This window comes from Zootoca vivipara, chromosome 8, assembly GCF_963506605.1.
Source record: "Zootoca vivipara chromosome 8, rZooViv1.1, whole genome shotgun sequence".
In the NCBI taxonomy this organism is placed as follows: domain Eukaryota; kingdom Metazoa; phylum Chordata; class Lepidosauria; order Squamata; family Lacertidae; genus Zootoca; species Zootoca vivipara.
This window is the reverse complement of record NC_083283.1, coordinates 72672184-72686174: the sequence shown is the minus strand read 5'-3', so window position 1 is coordinate 72686174 and position 13991 is coordinate 72672184. Positions and strand designations below refer to the sequence as shown.

General features: G+C 39.5%; 1 long non-coding RNA gene across 4 annotated transcripts in view; it reads left to right on the top strand.

The window, feature by feature from the left end:
* Positions 1-367: 367 nt before the first annotated feature.
* The window catches only part of LOC118090440 (uncharacterized), a 285250-nt gene continuing 271626 nt past the window's right edge, over positions 368-13991 (top strand). Inside the window, exons 1-3 of one of the 4 annotated variants that reach the window (XR_004693253.2) lie at positions 368-1471; positions 6880-6977; positions 8225-8322. This is a non-coding gene — a long non-coding RNA (uncharacterized LOC118090440). Of the gene's footprint in view, positions 6978-8224; positions 8323-13991 lie in introns of all 4 variants that reach the window. The other 3 variants (XR_004693255.2, XR_004693252.2, XR_004693254.2) reach the window with 3 other exon arrangements.

Sequence of the window (13991 nt, the reverse complement as noted above, 5' to 3'; positions counted from 1 at the left end):
AGAAAGCTGCCTGTGGACAAACACTGGCTCCAACCCCATAGTCACCTATGACTGGCCTTGACCATTCAGGGGTCCTTTACCTTTACCTTTTTTTTCCTAAGTAAACATAGTAGGTATTTAATCTACTGTTGAAAATTTGCACAGAACTCAAAGGGTTTTTCTTTTCTTTTTGTTTTGTTTCAGGAAAATGAATGGTTAATCATTTATTTGTCCTTTATGGACCTAGGAAATAATTCCTGCACCCAACATTACAATTTAATTAAATGGCATATAAAACAAAGATTGTGAAATTAATGGGATTCCACTAAGAATATTGGTTAATCAAATGCCTTATTAATGCCATGGTTCTGTATATGCTTGTGTATATATGGCTTGCTTTTTATTTAGTAAAATAAGCAATTGAATGGTTTCCTTGATGATGGGAATATCATTTGCTTTGTTATCTCCAATCATATTCCCCTAGAAGCGATTTCAAGGCTATTTCATTAATAGTGCTTCAGATTTATTTTCCCTGTGTTGTGGTATTTTCTACAACAAAAATAGCCTGATCTTCCTTTTGGCTAAACAGGAGATAAAGATTGTTCCCACCAAAATCTATTAGAGGTACCCAAGAGATACAAAGTAAATTTATTATGATAAACAATGTACATTGTATAAAATATATGCATCTTGCCCTTTCCTACATTTGCTCCTCAGTATTTGCCTGGGAGCAAAAGTATATATTTAGATTAGCATTGGTATATTCTGTATCACACCTGCACTATTTCTGGCCCACCAATATATTTCGGACGAATGCTACTTTGTATGCATTCTGGTATTTTCCATTTTTGGGGTCCACCAAGTCAACTGCAATCTAACAGCCTCATATGACACGTCACTGGGTGACTATTTCATTTCCACTCAAATGAGTTTTCTCCTTTTCCTTTCTCAGTTGGGCTGGACATTTAAGCATAAAAAGGGAACTGTACCACTGAGAAATTAGATACAAATTTGCATGTACTAATTGATATTTATATATGCAAATTTAGAAACAATTACCAGAATTTAAATAGAAGCTAATTAATTTCCCATCCAAATGCCCCATATAAATTCTTCAGTTAGTTTGCACCCCAGCACCAGATCACTCCCAGACTCTTAGTTGGAAGTAAATTAATTAAAGAGAATCTATTTAGCACTCAGATCCTGCTCCAAAATATTTTCCCCTTCAGTTAATTACACTTACTCACGAGCCACTTTTAACCTCCTCTTAAAAATTTTTAAAAAATAAAAAAGATGCCTACATTTGTGATTCTGTTTTTCTTTGTGTATGTGTGCGTTTGGAGGGGGTATTATAATGAGAAGGCATGGCTAGTGTGCGGTGATAACTTTTCTTCTTTTTAATAAGTTTGACAAGCTATAGGTCAGCTGCCTCTGTCAGCCTGCTGCCAAGCTGTGAGCTGAAACCCAAGATGCCTCTGGAAAATGAGAACAGGTGATGGCATAATAGTGTTTCTATTTCCAGGGATGTTGCTTGTCAAAAAGAAAAAAGAAAAAGGCTGAAAGTAAATACCTTATCATTCCATTACTACCAAGTATGTATGTATGTATGTCTACGACCAGCACAGCATATTAAGAACATAAAATCAATCAAGAATACAGTTTAAAATATATTCTAAAAAATTAAACTAGACAAGATTTACCATCATTATTCCATTAGGTACACTAAGGTAAAGGTAAGGGGACCCCTGACTATTAGGTCCAGTCGTGACCGACTCTGGGGTTGTGGTGCTCATCTTGCATTATTGGCCGAGGGAGCCGGCGTACAGCTTCCAGGTCATGTGGCCAGCATGACAAAGCCGCTTCTGGCGAACCAGAGCAGCACATGGAAACGCCGTTTACTTATTTATTGCACTACATAAATTAAGGCATCGGCAAATCGGGTTCTTTTCTACCTCAGATCAAGAATTCATTTGGGTGCCACCAATTTGTGTGGACCGAATCTTAATAACGTTGGCACAAAATTTTGCCACCACAGCTGTGACAATTGGATTGGAATCTGAGAGAAGCCCATTTTATATAGAATTCTTCAGAGCATCCTGGAAAATCAACCAGTATCGTAAAAATACTCTGGTTTCTCTTCAGATCGTATAAATCTTTCGCCTTTACTACCAAGTATGCTTGGCGGTCATTTAACTGTGGTGTGTTTTCCCCAAGTTTCTTAACTGATTTCTGCAATTTGAGAATCTCCCTGAACATGCTAATGGTTTTTACTTTTCCCCATGGTTCCATCCTGGCAAATTATCTTTTGGCACTCAGCCTCTGTGTTTGTGGTGTGGTCTTGTAATTCTCTGGGCTATCCAATCAGTCATCTGATTCATTCCTTTTAGAAACATGATAAATGACAGATGGGTCAAAGTTTGGGATGCTCACAACACACCACTCCTTCTAGCAAGAGGCAAAGTGAGGCGATCATTTCTGGCAGCAGAATCCACAAGGGCAGCTGAATTGGCTTCCAAGGAATGTATTCCACTGCTGCTGCTGCTGTCAACAGAGTGGCTACAATGGCTGTGTTGTGCTCCTTGTGGATCCTCCCCCTTCAAGAGATGAAGTTGGGGGTGCTGTCCTCTAGGCCCTCCTGGTTTCTACACTCACCTTGTATGCTTCAGAGTGGGCCCCCTTTCCCCCCACAACAGCATTTGAGTCCCACTGAATCTGTTAGGTAAGGTTGATTACATCAGGAACAAGGGGGGGGGGAATTAATCATCACTCAATCCCTTGTTCCCAATGTAGATTGCTAGTCTAATGTCTTTTTATACTCATGGCATGATATAGAGAGATAAGCCGTAACATAAGTTTGGATTCACACACACCTCTTCACAAGATCTTTATTTTCCCCTTGTTCCCGATGTAGTTCTTCACTCTTGTTCCTGATGCGGATCTTTATTCCCCCTTTGTTCCTAATTTAGGCCTTCACACACCCCTTCTTTCCTGAAGGGGAGGATGCTATTTGTGGTTTGCCTCAGGTGCCAATATGTCTTGGTCCGTTCCTGGTTAAATGTAGTGGTTCAAAATCAAATAGTAACAGAATGAACATTTATTTTTCATGCTTGGTGGTATTCACAGTAAAGAAGCAGGGGTTTTTTTTCCACAAGAGAGTAGTGCAATTTTAAAACAAAAGATTAACAGAAGAGAATCATGATTATAAAGCATTTTATGCAGCTCTCCCTTTTTCTTACTAGTATAGTTCAGCTTATTACATTGCAAATTCTTCTGAACAAATGAGTGTCTTATCCCTTGTTCCTGGGGGGGAGAAGTAGTAAGACTTTGATGTTGTTTCCAAATATAGAAATTACTTCTGTTTTAAAATGCAGATGAGATTCCTTTCTTTCTTCCCCTGCCTTGCTACAGACTCTGCCTGTCATAATTGAAATTTGAATATGACTCATTCTTAAACTTGATGGGTGTTTGGGTGGGGAGGAAAGTAACAGAAGAAGCAAATAATTAAAAGACCTCTCTGGAGAGATGCTATGCTCGCAAATTAAATATTGTTTGAGTTATGCTTGAAGAAAGAAAAGGAGAAGTTTTAAGGATGGAATAATAACAAGGGATGAGAGAATGGTAGTTTCTGGTGCAAATAACCACAATGGAGCGAAGACAGATGTATGGAATAATAAAACACATTTTGTTTTACAAGTATGGTGTAAAACTTTGTTATAGATAAACTTGTTATAACTTTTGTTTCTGATGCATCCAAACCAGCAAGCAATGGAACACGAAATCATTTTCTATGCCAAGGAAATGTTTTAGTCTACAGTTTACCACAATCTCCTGTGCATGAAGTATGATAACATTTGGAAAGAGTTTATATAGAATGCAGTAGGCTATTAACATCTACACAAGTACAGTGAAACCTCAGTTTTTGAACATCTTAGCTGCTGAACATTTCAGAAGCCGAACACAGAAAACCCAGTTTTTGAATGCGCCTCAGAAGTCGAACGGCTTCCAACATGCATTTCTCTTTTTTCCCCCATTGACTTTACCGACAGACCTTCGATCCTCGGTTTTTGAACATTTCGGAAGTCGAACAGTCTTCCAGAAAATATTACATTTGAAAACCGAGGTTCCACTATTAGGATAACAACACTATATCAATTTATATAATAATGTATAGGAGTATCTTATATTGCATTTGTGTGTGTGTAATTTTTTTACACATCTTTGGTTTTTCTTCCCCTCACTTACCTTCCTTTTTCTGTATCACTTTTGTTGTTTAGTCATTTAGTCGTGTCCGACTCTTTGTGACCCCATGCATATAATTGTTCGGGTTTTTTTCAGAGAGAGAGAAAGAGAGAGGGAGGGAGGGAGAGACAGCCATCTGCTTAAAAAAAAAAAACTATTTAAACTGCACTGTATGTATGTATGCTTGTATGTATGTATGCTTGTATGTATGTATGCTTGTATGTATGTATGCTTGTATGTATGTATGTATGTATGTATGCTTGTATGTATGTATGTATGCATGCATAAGATAATCCTTTACTTATCCACCAACCCCCCGTTAGAAGCATTATTATTACTCCAGGTTGTTGTTGTTTTTGCAAAAGCAGTTCTGGGTATTTAGCAGATACGGTAGCTATGGTTCTACATGCCATAGGTGTTAACCAATTGGCATACTTGTTGCTCCATACTACAAAACATGCTCAACCAATTCTTTCAGATTTCACCCTCAGATCAGATACATTTATTTTTGTTTGGATTACAGATCCAGTTCTATTAACTCACCTCTATCACCCTAACAAAAAGGTTGCATGACTTCATTCTTATATAATTTGCAGTGACACCACGGGCCTCTTTCTTCTTTACTGCTGCCACCAGCTAGATAGATTTACTTTTCTTTGGCTGCTTCCATTAAAATTGCTTCCAAATTCTGGATTTTTTTCATCTGGTACATCTCACTCCTGATACTACATAGACCTGGAACAACAAGGATACCAAACAACACTCTGAAATGACAGAGGCATCACTAGGTGTTAACACATTGTTATGAGTGTATGGATGCCAGTCCTCTCTAATCCCTGAATCCAGTAAATGTTCAAATTTAATCAAGTATTGGGGTGTTAAGATGAGTTCTTAGACACTTTTAATCCCTGGATTCAGCAAGTGTTAAATGCTAATAAAGCCAGGCTAGTCTCCTGAGTCATGAGTCATTAAGAGAACAAAGGATCAAAGGGCTTATGCTAGACAGCAACTGGGGATGGGGCAGAATTTAGAATAGAGAGGTTAGGAGAGATGTGACCTAGAAGGAAAGCAGAAAACTGGAGGGAGGGAGGGAGAGAGAGCAAAGTTAGTGAGCAATGCTTGATGTCTGTTTGAATCCAAGGGTGTTGCTATGGAAGAAAGTGTTAGGATTCCTGCTCCGTGTTTGCAGTCATGGGATTGTTGTCTATCACATGACGGTGTATGTTTTCATTCCACAGAGTGGGAAGTGACGGAGACAGGATGTTTTGGTATTACTGTGTTCCGTGAAGTGGGACTATTGTCCTTTGTTCTTTTTCTCTTTGCTGTCTGATGAGAAAGAGGAAGGAGCTAAAGCAGAATGCTCCAAATGTATTATATTATATGTAAATAAAGTAGATTAGCCAAGATGCTGAGCTACTGAGTCTGTTACATGAACCGTCAATACTCTGCAGGATCGTAAGTGTGCTGATGCTTCCTATCAGTCGCTGTGATGTTTGGGCTGAAGAAAGCTTTTGAAGCTCCCGAATGACAGACCAGGAGGGAAAGAACTTTTCAGTCGGGCACGTGTCTCTACCAGGGTCCTACACGAGAGTAGGATGATCCTAACAGAAACAAGACCCTTTTGGAGAGTTAATGCTGTGAAACCCCTCCACCATAGGCTCAGCTGAAATATATATGTAAATAAACCATATATCATAAAGACAACACAGTCTCGGCTGTGCCACATTTCCAAAAGGAAACACAAACTCTCGATAAGTGCCTTGAACCACTGGAATCTCACACCACTCAGAGATTGGGGTGGCATGCAACCAGTGCTTTTTTCTGGGTGTGTGTGCAGGGATACGCATACCCCTAAACAATTTGTGGATCTAAGTTTGGCCTCATTGAGGGGCAGTATTTCAATATGAGTAGGAAAATGAGAGCATTTTTTAAAGAAAAAAAGCACCGCATGCAATAATGTTTTTATTTATTTATTTATTTATTTATTTATTTATTTATTTATTTAGATCCAAGCCGCTTCAGTGGCAAGTGGTGCCCATGCCAGCTATGGGTGGTTTGCCAGCTACACTCCTCCCTGCACCAAGATAGCTTAGCTATGGCACTGTGTGCCTTGGAAATATTTCAGTTAAATGACTGCAATGTGTCATGTTATGCCTATCCCTAAGAATCTGCAATGACTTCCTGCTAGCTGCTGCATCCAATTTACATGCTGAGTTTGGTCTATAAAATTCTGTATCATCTAGGGCTCAACCCATCTTGTGCCTTTAGAACTGTAAATGATGCTAGGCTCATAGATCTATAGGCATTTGTAACTAGTGGTGTGAGAAATTGCAGCAGGGCCTTCTCTGTTGTAGCATCCAGATGTGAAATTCCATCCCTATAGAGATCCATTTTAATTTGTGTATTGTTTTAGGAAGTGTGAATTAGGTAAGTTAGCCTTTAATTGCAAACCAAGTTCTCCCTGTTCACTACTTCAGAGCCCCAGTCAGTCAGATGACTGATGAATGGTTAGACACCATTCTGGCACCACATTCATAGCTGTAGATCCTGGGTTCAAGCTTTTCAGACAGGGGAAATGCAAAGCTTGAGAAAAACCAGGATACAGGTGCCCAGCTACTGAATATTTTCTTGACTTTTCCACTTTCCCACAACTTTTTACAGAGAGCATCTGATAATACTGAATGACACCTTAGAACAGAATGAGGAAAGGGCCAAGGGTTTCCACATGACCAGCTGCTATACTGCCATCCACAGTGACGGTAAGCAAGCGTCAAAATCTTGATTTTGAATGGCTTTGAATGTTAAAGTATATCACTGGCTAAACATTCCTCTATATTTCTATACTTGTGCATTTTTTAATGAGGAGCTCTGAGGAGAATTGTCTATTTCATCCCCTATATTAATGCTTCTTTGAATGAAATGGTAACTTCTGAATTATGCTGATGAAAGTAAATATTTATCAAGTGCCAGCTTGTCTATACATATTACAGGTCTAGTAACTGCCAGAGAAACTATTTGTCAAAACCTAAAGATGCAATGACAACACAACAGCTTAATTATTAATTGTTCAAGAAGACATTGTTAGTTTTCATCCTTTTTTTACGAATTTAAAATGATTTGAGGTCCCTTCTCTTTTTGAATCACTCTAGGAAATGCGTGCTCATACATTGCGTAATAACGGACTTCACAGAGACATTACAAAATATCACTGAGTGGCCCACCTATCTCTACAGAGTTGTTATCAGTGTGGACACTCACGGCACTGCCAGAGTGATGAGCCTTAAGGCGAATTTCAGGTTCTATGCTTAACACTGCAATGGTCCCTCAATCATGTTTACTTCTTGGTAAGCATGAGTTCAGTGGGACTTGCTCCCGAGAATTCTGTTTAAGACCTTAGCCAGACTGCAGGGCACCCTTACCAGTGACTTCTTCACTGCCTCCTGGTCTCTGGGAATGTTTGAGCCACTCCTGCAGATTGCAGTGGACAGTTTGAAAAATGTTCAAAACTTCATTTTTTAAAAAAGAATTTAGAAGTCCTTTCTAGACATTGTGGCAAATAGCAGGCATTTTTTCCTTCTTCTGATCACCTCATGCAGGATGCCTGAGAGGGGGGAAAGACCCACAAAACTGTCTCAGAAACTAGGCTTAAGGTGAGGTAGCTAGGTGGCTGCCATGGCAAATGGAAGTTGTATCTGGTGGATAAGTGATTGAATGGGTGACAGGTTGAGCCAGTGAGCCCTCAGCTGGTGCCTGACTAGGCTTGTTAAGTATAATTGGTTTAATTGACACAACAATGGAAAATGTGTGTACTTATTGATGATGGTTTAATATGGGGAAATTCCATTGCAGCATAATGTGAGACTTTAAGCTCCTAAATGACTTAATGATTAACTGTTGATTGTTTTCTACTCTCAACTCAATGCAACCTTTGGTCATTTGATGAGGGTCTTGAGTTGCAAATTTGCCATCTTGGAAGGGTGGTGATTAGAGTCTTTTGTTCTTTCAGATTCTATGGAGTAATAGACACGTGAAAGACTCTTCTGAAGGGAGAGAAAACTACAGGAGAAATGGAGGCTGTAGGAATAGAGAGACCTTTGCTTATAGGTCTGTTTGGCTAGTTTTCTTTTCCCAAAAACTCCATTGAGTTAAAGGGGCTGGAATGCAGGCAATGAAACCTGAGACAGAGAAGGGGGGGGGTGCTATGTTTGTCACCTCTGATTCTAAGTATTTTATTTATAAGATGCTGGGTAATACCCCTCCCCACCCTCTGACTATACATAAGGGTCTGGTGACTTCTGTTTCAGTGTATCTGAAGAAGTGTGCATGCACACGAAAGCTCATACCTATGACAAACTTAGTTGGTCTCTAAGGTGCTACTGGAAGGTATTTATTTATTTATTTATTTATTTATTTTGGCCTGAAGGGTTATAGATGTAAGGAACCCTTTAATTCCTTCAATTGCTGACCAAAGCATAGAGTAGACAGAATGACAGCATGCCATTTTGCTTCAGCAGATGAATTGGAGAACTGTAATGAGAACTTGGATTATATCCTTTGGCTGCTGGTTTATCTCTGGCTTGGAGGAACAGAACGCTGGATTAAATGGCTTAATCAAATGAATATGTTCTCAATGCGGTTGGGTGTTCTAAGCAAGAGAGCTGGTTTGGAGGCAAGGAAAAGAAAGTACAAATGGGTTTCACTTTCTCTTCCAATTCTTATTTCGAGCATCCCAGGCCAATCTCATTTATCTCTCCTCTACCACATGTGGAGATGTGTGTGCTCCAGATGCAGAGTTAGATGTGCGTATATCTTCAGTTCTTTGTTTAATGGTTCAAAGTGGCCCTGCTGTAACACATTCATTCCCAGCAATCCACTACAGCTAACAGAAGACATCATAGCTAACAGAAGACATCATACCTAACAGAAATATCCATACGGTCAAATAATATATGGGCAAAGTCCTGTGCCTTGTGGCAATGGCAATTTCTTATTCAGTGCTTTAGTGAAAAATGGAAGTTTCTAACTGGATATGTCCTGACTCTCGAGAAGAAGTATTTGTGATAATGGTATATTCATTCTGTATTTTCTTGTTCCACAAATGACCAGGAGTGCAATAACATTATTCCAAGCCTTACTTGGAACGTGAAATATTAACTTCAGCCTTTGACATTATAATGATAGATGAAGACTTTGAACTAGAGTACCTACATAGTTAGCTGTGAGCTACTTATTGCAATAACCATTGAGCTATTGGACACTCATATCATTCTTAGATATAACTATCAGGAACAAAAATTTCTTCTCCACTTGAAAATTCAATTTCCCCAATAAAACTTTGCTCAGTAATAACTTGAGAAGTTTGATTGCGATAGGAAGCCTCATCATCATTCTGTATTGATTTATGCAGAGGGCTGTGAGATTAATGTTTACTGTAGTAGAAATGAAATCCAGATGAGTCATTATATTGTTTATCTTGTACTTGCCTTGGTCTTATTAATGCTGGAGGAGTGGGGAAGGAATGCATTTTTGACAGGAGCTTGGAGGAATACATATATATATATATATATATATATATATATATATATATATATATGAGCAGAGTATTAAGATCTGGTTAATAATCTTATTTTGTAAAGTGCACCCCTGCCGAAACTGATAAGAATAACTAAAGGGCAGAAGTTTGAATTGCCCCAGTCATCTCTGGTGTTTTAATTGTTGCAAAGTTGTATAAGTAACTGGGGCTGAGCCAACAAGTCACCCCATAGAAATGGTGTATAGCTGTTCCTACAAGGTGTGACCAGAAAGTTTGGTGAATGGTCACAGAAATCAGACAGTGAGAAGTATTCAAACATATATACCTTACAAGTCTTCAAAGTAGGCCCCCCTCTGATACAATGCACCATTGACAATATTCATAGAACTGTTGGAAATTTCATACTGCTTTCAGTTCCATTGTCACAGCAGCTTGAACGTGCGGAATGTTGGAAAATCTGTCCCCTTCAGTGTTCAGTTTTGGAAAAAGAAGGAAATCCAGTGGGGCCAGATCACAAGAATATAGAGGGTGTGAGACAACTCAGTAAGCTCAGTAACAATTTCATGTGGAATATGCAATTATTTCGCCATCATTCAGATGGACAAATGGCAATTCTGCATGAATAACTCACGAACTCTGTCAACATTTGCCACCATTCTGCTCCTTGATGGTCTACCAGACCGAGGGTCACCTTCGATGGTTTGCCGCCCTTCGCGGAAACACTTACATTACATATACGCTGTCTTTCCAGTGACAGATTCATCTCCATACACAATTGTGAGCATTTCCGATGCCGATTGTATGTTCGAATATTTCTCATGCTCCGATTTCTGTGACCATTCACTGAACTCTCCGGTCACACCTTGTAATTATAGGTGTGATGCTACTGCAAACCAGGATCTCCCAGGAGTGAACAGAGCAATGACTCAGGCAAGAGTGAATCACCCATGTCAGGTGGTAGAAATTCACAAGAGGCAGGGGCAGGGAGGACAAACAGGAATGCCTTGCAGAAAAGCAAGAGGGGGGAGTGATCCTGACTGCTGGGGGAGTGGGGTACAGTGGGGGCAGGAGGAGGCACCTTCCTTTTTTGCCTCAGGTGGCTAAATAGGATGGGTCGCCCCCAGCTGAGGATCATTAACTGTAGGGGAAAGAAGAGGCAAAGTTCATTGCACTCCATCCAGGTACCCTTTTTGCTAATGAGCAGTTCTGTCAGGCTTATACCTTGAGCCTTTTTTGACTGCAGTTCTGTTTGTGTGTGGGTGTTGAAACCACCTGGATAGTTTGTCATAGAAGTATATATGCATATATATTCTATATAATTGCATGCCCTCTGTAATGGATGTGAGGTGGTTGCTCCCGAGTAATGACGCTAGAACCCAGCCTGTCTTTTACAGGTTTTATTGTGCCAACTATGTACAGTGCAGAGCTAACTAAAACACATCCATCTCAGTCACTCGCAGAATCTGGGAGTGCCCCCTTCCTGTTGTGACCCCAACAAAGGAACTTGGGCACCCCTAAGCGCCTCCTACCATCTTTGCGTTTGATCCCCTGACGCAGCTCAGGCACCGGAACTGGCGTCTCTCTTTCAGAATCCTCTCCACTGAGATGGAGCTGGGGCTCCTTGCTTGCATCCCTGACCCCTCTCTCCTCCTGGCTAACCTCCCCACCTTCCACCTCATTGGATGACTCGCTGCTGCCTCGGCTGGATGATGTACTGCTGGAGAGGAAGGGCCGGGACTCCCTGTAACCCGATCTGGCACCCCCCCTCCTCTTGTGAAGCCTCTGAGCGTCCCCTGACACCCTCCAACATTTCTCATTATCCCTATGAAAATAGGGATGTCCTAAGGAAAAGTGGGAAATTCCAGGATCAGATTAGAACCTGAGATGGCTTCTCCAAATCAGGGACACTTGGAGGGTCTGTTCTTGTTGACAGATCTGGGTCTCTTCACACAGCATGTCTTGTAGAACCATAGGATCGTAGAGTTGGAAGGGACCATTTGTGTCTCAGGTGAGGTAAGATCTGATAGGGCTGTCACATATGCAATCATCGATATGTGACAAGCATGTTTGCACATTACACAACTGAACAATTTTAGTGGCATCCTCAGCCAATAAAAACATTAGTGTAGATCAGGCCTGCAAAATATGTGACCTGCCAAGATGAAGTAGCGCAGTCAGCCGCAGCAGCAGACTTCTTAGGCCTAGCTCTTTTTTTTTGCTGTCTGTTGAGAAATAGAAAAAAGAAGAAGACTGGATTTGGGGTGGGGAGGCTGCCAAGCTCTTGGCTGGACAACTGCCTGTCTGATAATCTGTGTTTGGCTCAATGGGTCGCAAGCTATGCTAGCCTTCTGTCGGCCAGTCTCATTTTGTATGAATATGTGATGCCCCTCTGAAAGTCAGAGTGATTAATCTGTGAATGGTCTATCCGAGAGAGAAATTCTGCTTCATGTTCAGCTTGAAATAAGCATGTTAAGTGCTGTTCTGAATTAATACATTCTTCTTTATTTTTTAAAAATAAGACTTTTCAGATGAATAAAACTCCTTTTTCACATTCATCAAGGGCTTCCCTCCCCCCCTTTTTATTAAAAAAGAAGGCATTAAAAAGTGCTTAACTGTAGGTGCATAATTCAGTGTACAATAAGAAAATTAATGTTTTAGCATTTATATTATTTTCAAGTCTTATTCATTGTAGTTAAAAGGAACTTGTTGAAATTCATAGAAAACAACCCTACATCATACCCCCCCACACATTTCTCTGATGAAAATAGGGTTGTCCCATTCCATAATGATAATTTTACTATTTATACCCCATACATCTTATTGGGTTGCCCCAGCACTCTGGGCAGCTTTCAACATATATAAAAATATGATAAAACATCAAGCATTAAAAAAAATCCCTTCAGATGGCTCAGGTATTGGTTAACTCCATATTCTCCAACATTTCTCCAATGAAAATAGGAACATTCTAAGGGAAAATGGGACATTCCTGGATCAAATCAGAAACTGGGATGGCTTCTCTAAATCGGATGTCCCTGGAAAATAGGGACACTTGGAGGGTCTGCTACATCTCAAAAACCCACTAGCCAAGAAGCCAACAGAGTAATATGATTCAGGGGTTACACAAGTTGCCTATTTATAAACCTATTTCTAAGGCGTCTGAGGATTACAGAAACATCAAAAAACAATAGAATTTAAATACCATCATACTATAATGTATGCAGCTTTGTCAGTGAGCCACTTTGGTGAACCTTAACTCCCTGATGATTTTAATAGAAAAAATATTTCCCCCAAGCAATGTGATAGATAGAAACAAACAAACAAACAAATGTTCAAATGTGGAGCATTTCTTATGGAAATGTCATTACTTTTGCAACAACAGCATAGCATAAATCAGAAGGAATGTACAAATGTACAATTGTTCCCTTACTTTTATTTCCTTTTCTATCTGATGTAATTCACACACCAAATATATTTATATCTGCAGCTAGTACTGCAGAGGCTCTAGCTCTGGGCTACTTTGAATCTGTTTTAGTATTTTAACTTTTGTATGTTTTAAAATAGGGTTGTACTTTTTTATTGTTTTAACTTTTTTTTAAACTGCTTTGAAGTTGTTGGGGTTATGCAAGCAGTGTATAATTTCATGGAGAAAAAATCTCTCTCTCTCTCTCTCTCTCTCTGCCAAATTCAGGGTATTGGCGTTATATTTTAAATTTAGTTTTAAGTGGATTTGTCTGAAAATATCATCCATTTATTTCCCACAAAAATGTTCTGAAACTGGTTCATACCATCAAATGAACAAGTCTAACAAAAAATAATAATTGCATTATTGCCTTATGTGTTTATTAAATTAAATCTGGCCCTTCCTTCAAATAAAGTCCAGAGATAAACAACTTTGGCACTTAGATGCATCTTCCAATGTGCATTTGGATGTGCAACAGATTAATGACTACATATCCCAAACCTGCAAGTAAAATGTCCATAGAAGTATACTTACATACACTGATTTTCTTAACTGAATAGGAGTGACGGAGGTTAGACCCTAACATGGAAAACACCCAACAGGTATAAAATTAACGAGACCCTAGCATATCAACAAAATTCAAATTCAGAGGAGTTTTACATAGTCATTTGTATTTTCTCTGCTATTTTTTTCTTCTTAGTGTACTCCCACTGGGTAGTTCTGGTAGCATTGTTTGAGTAGACTTCATGCTTTTTGGCCTTTTTATGGGTAACAAAACAA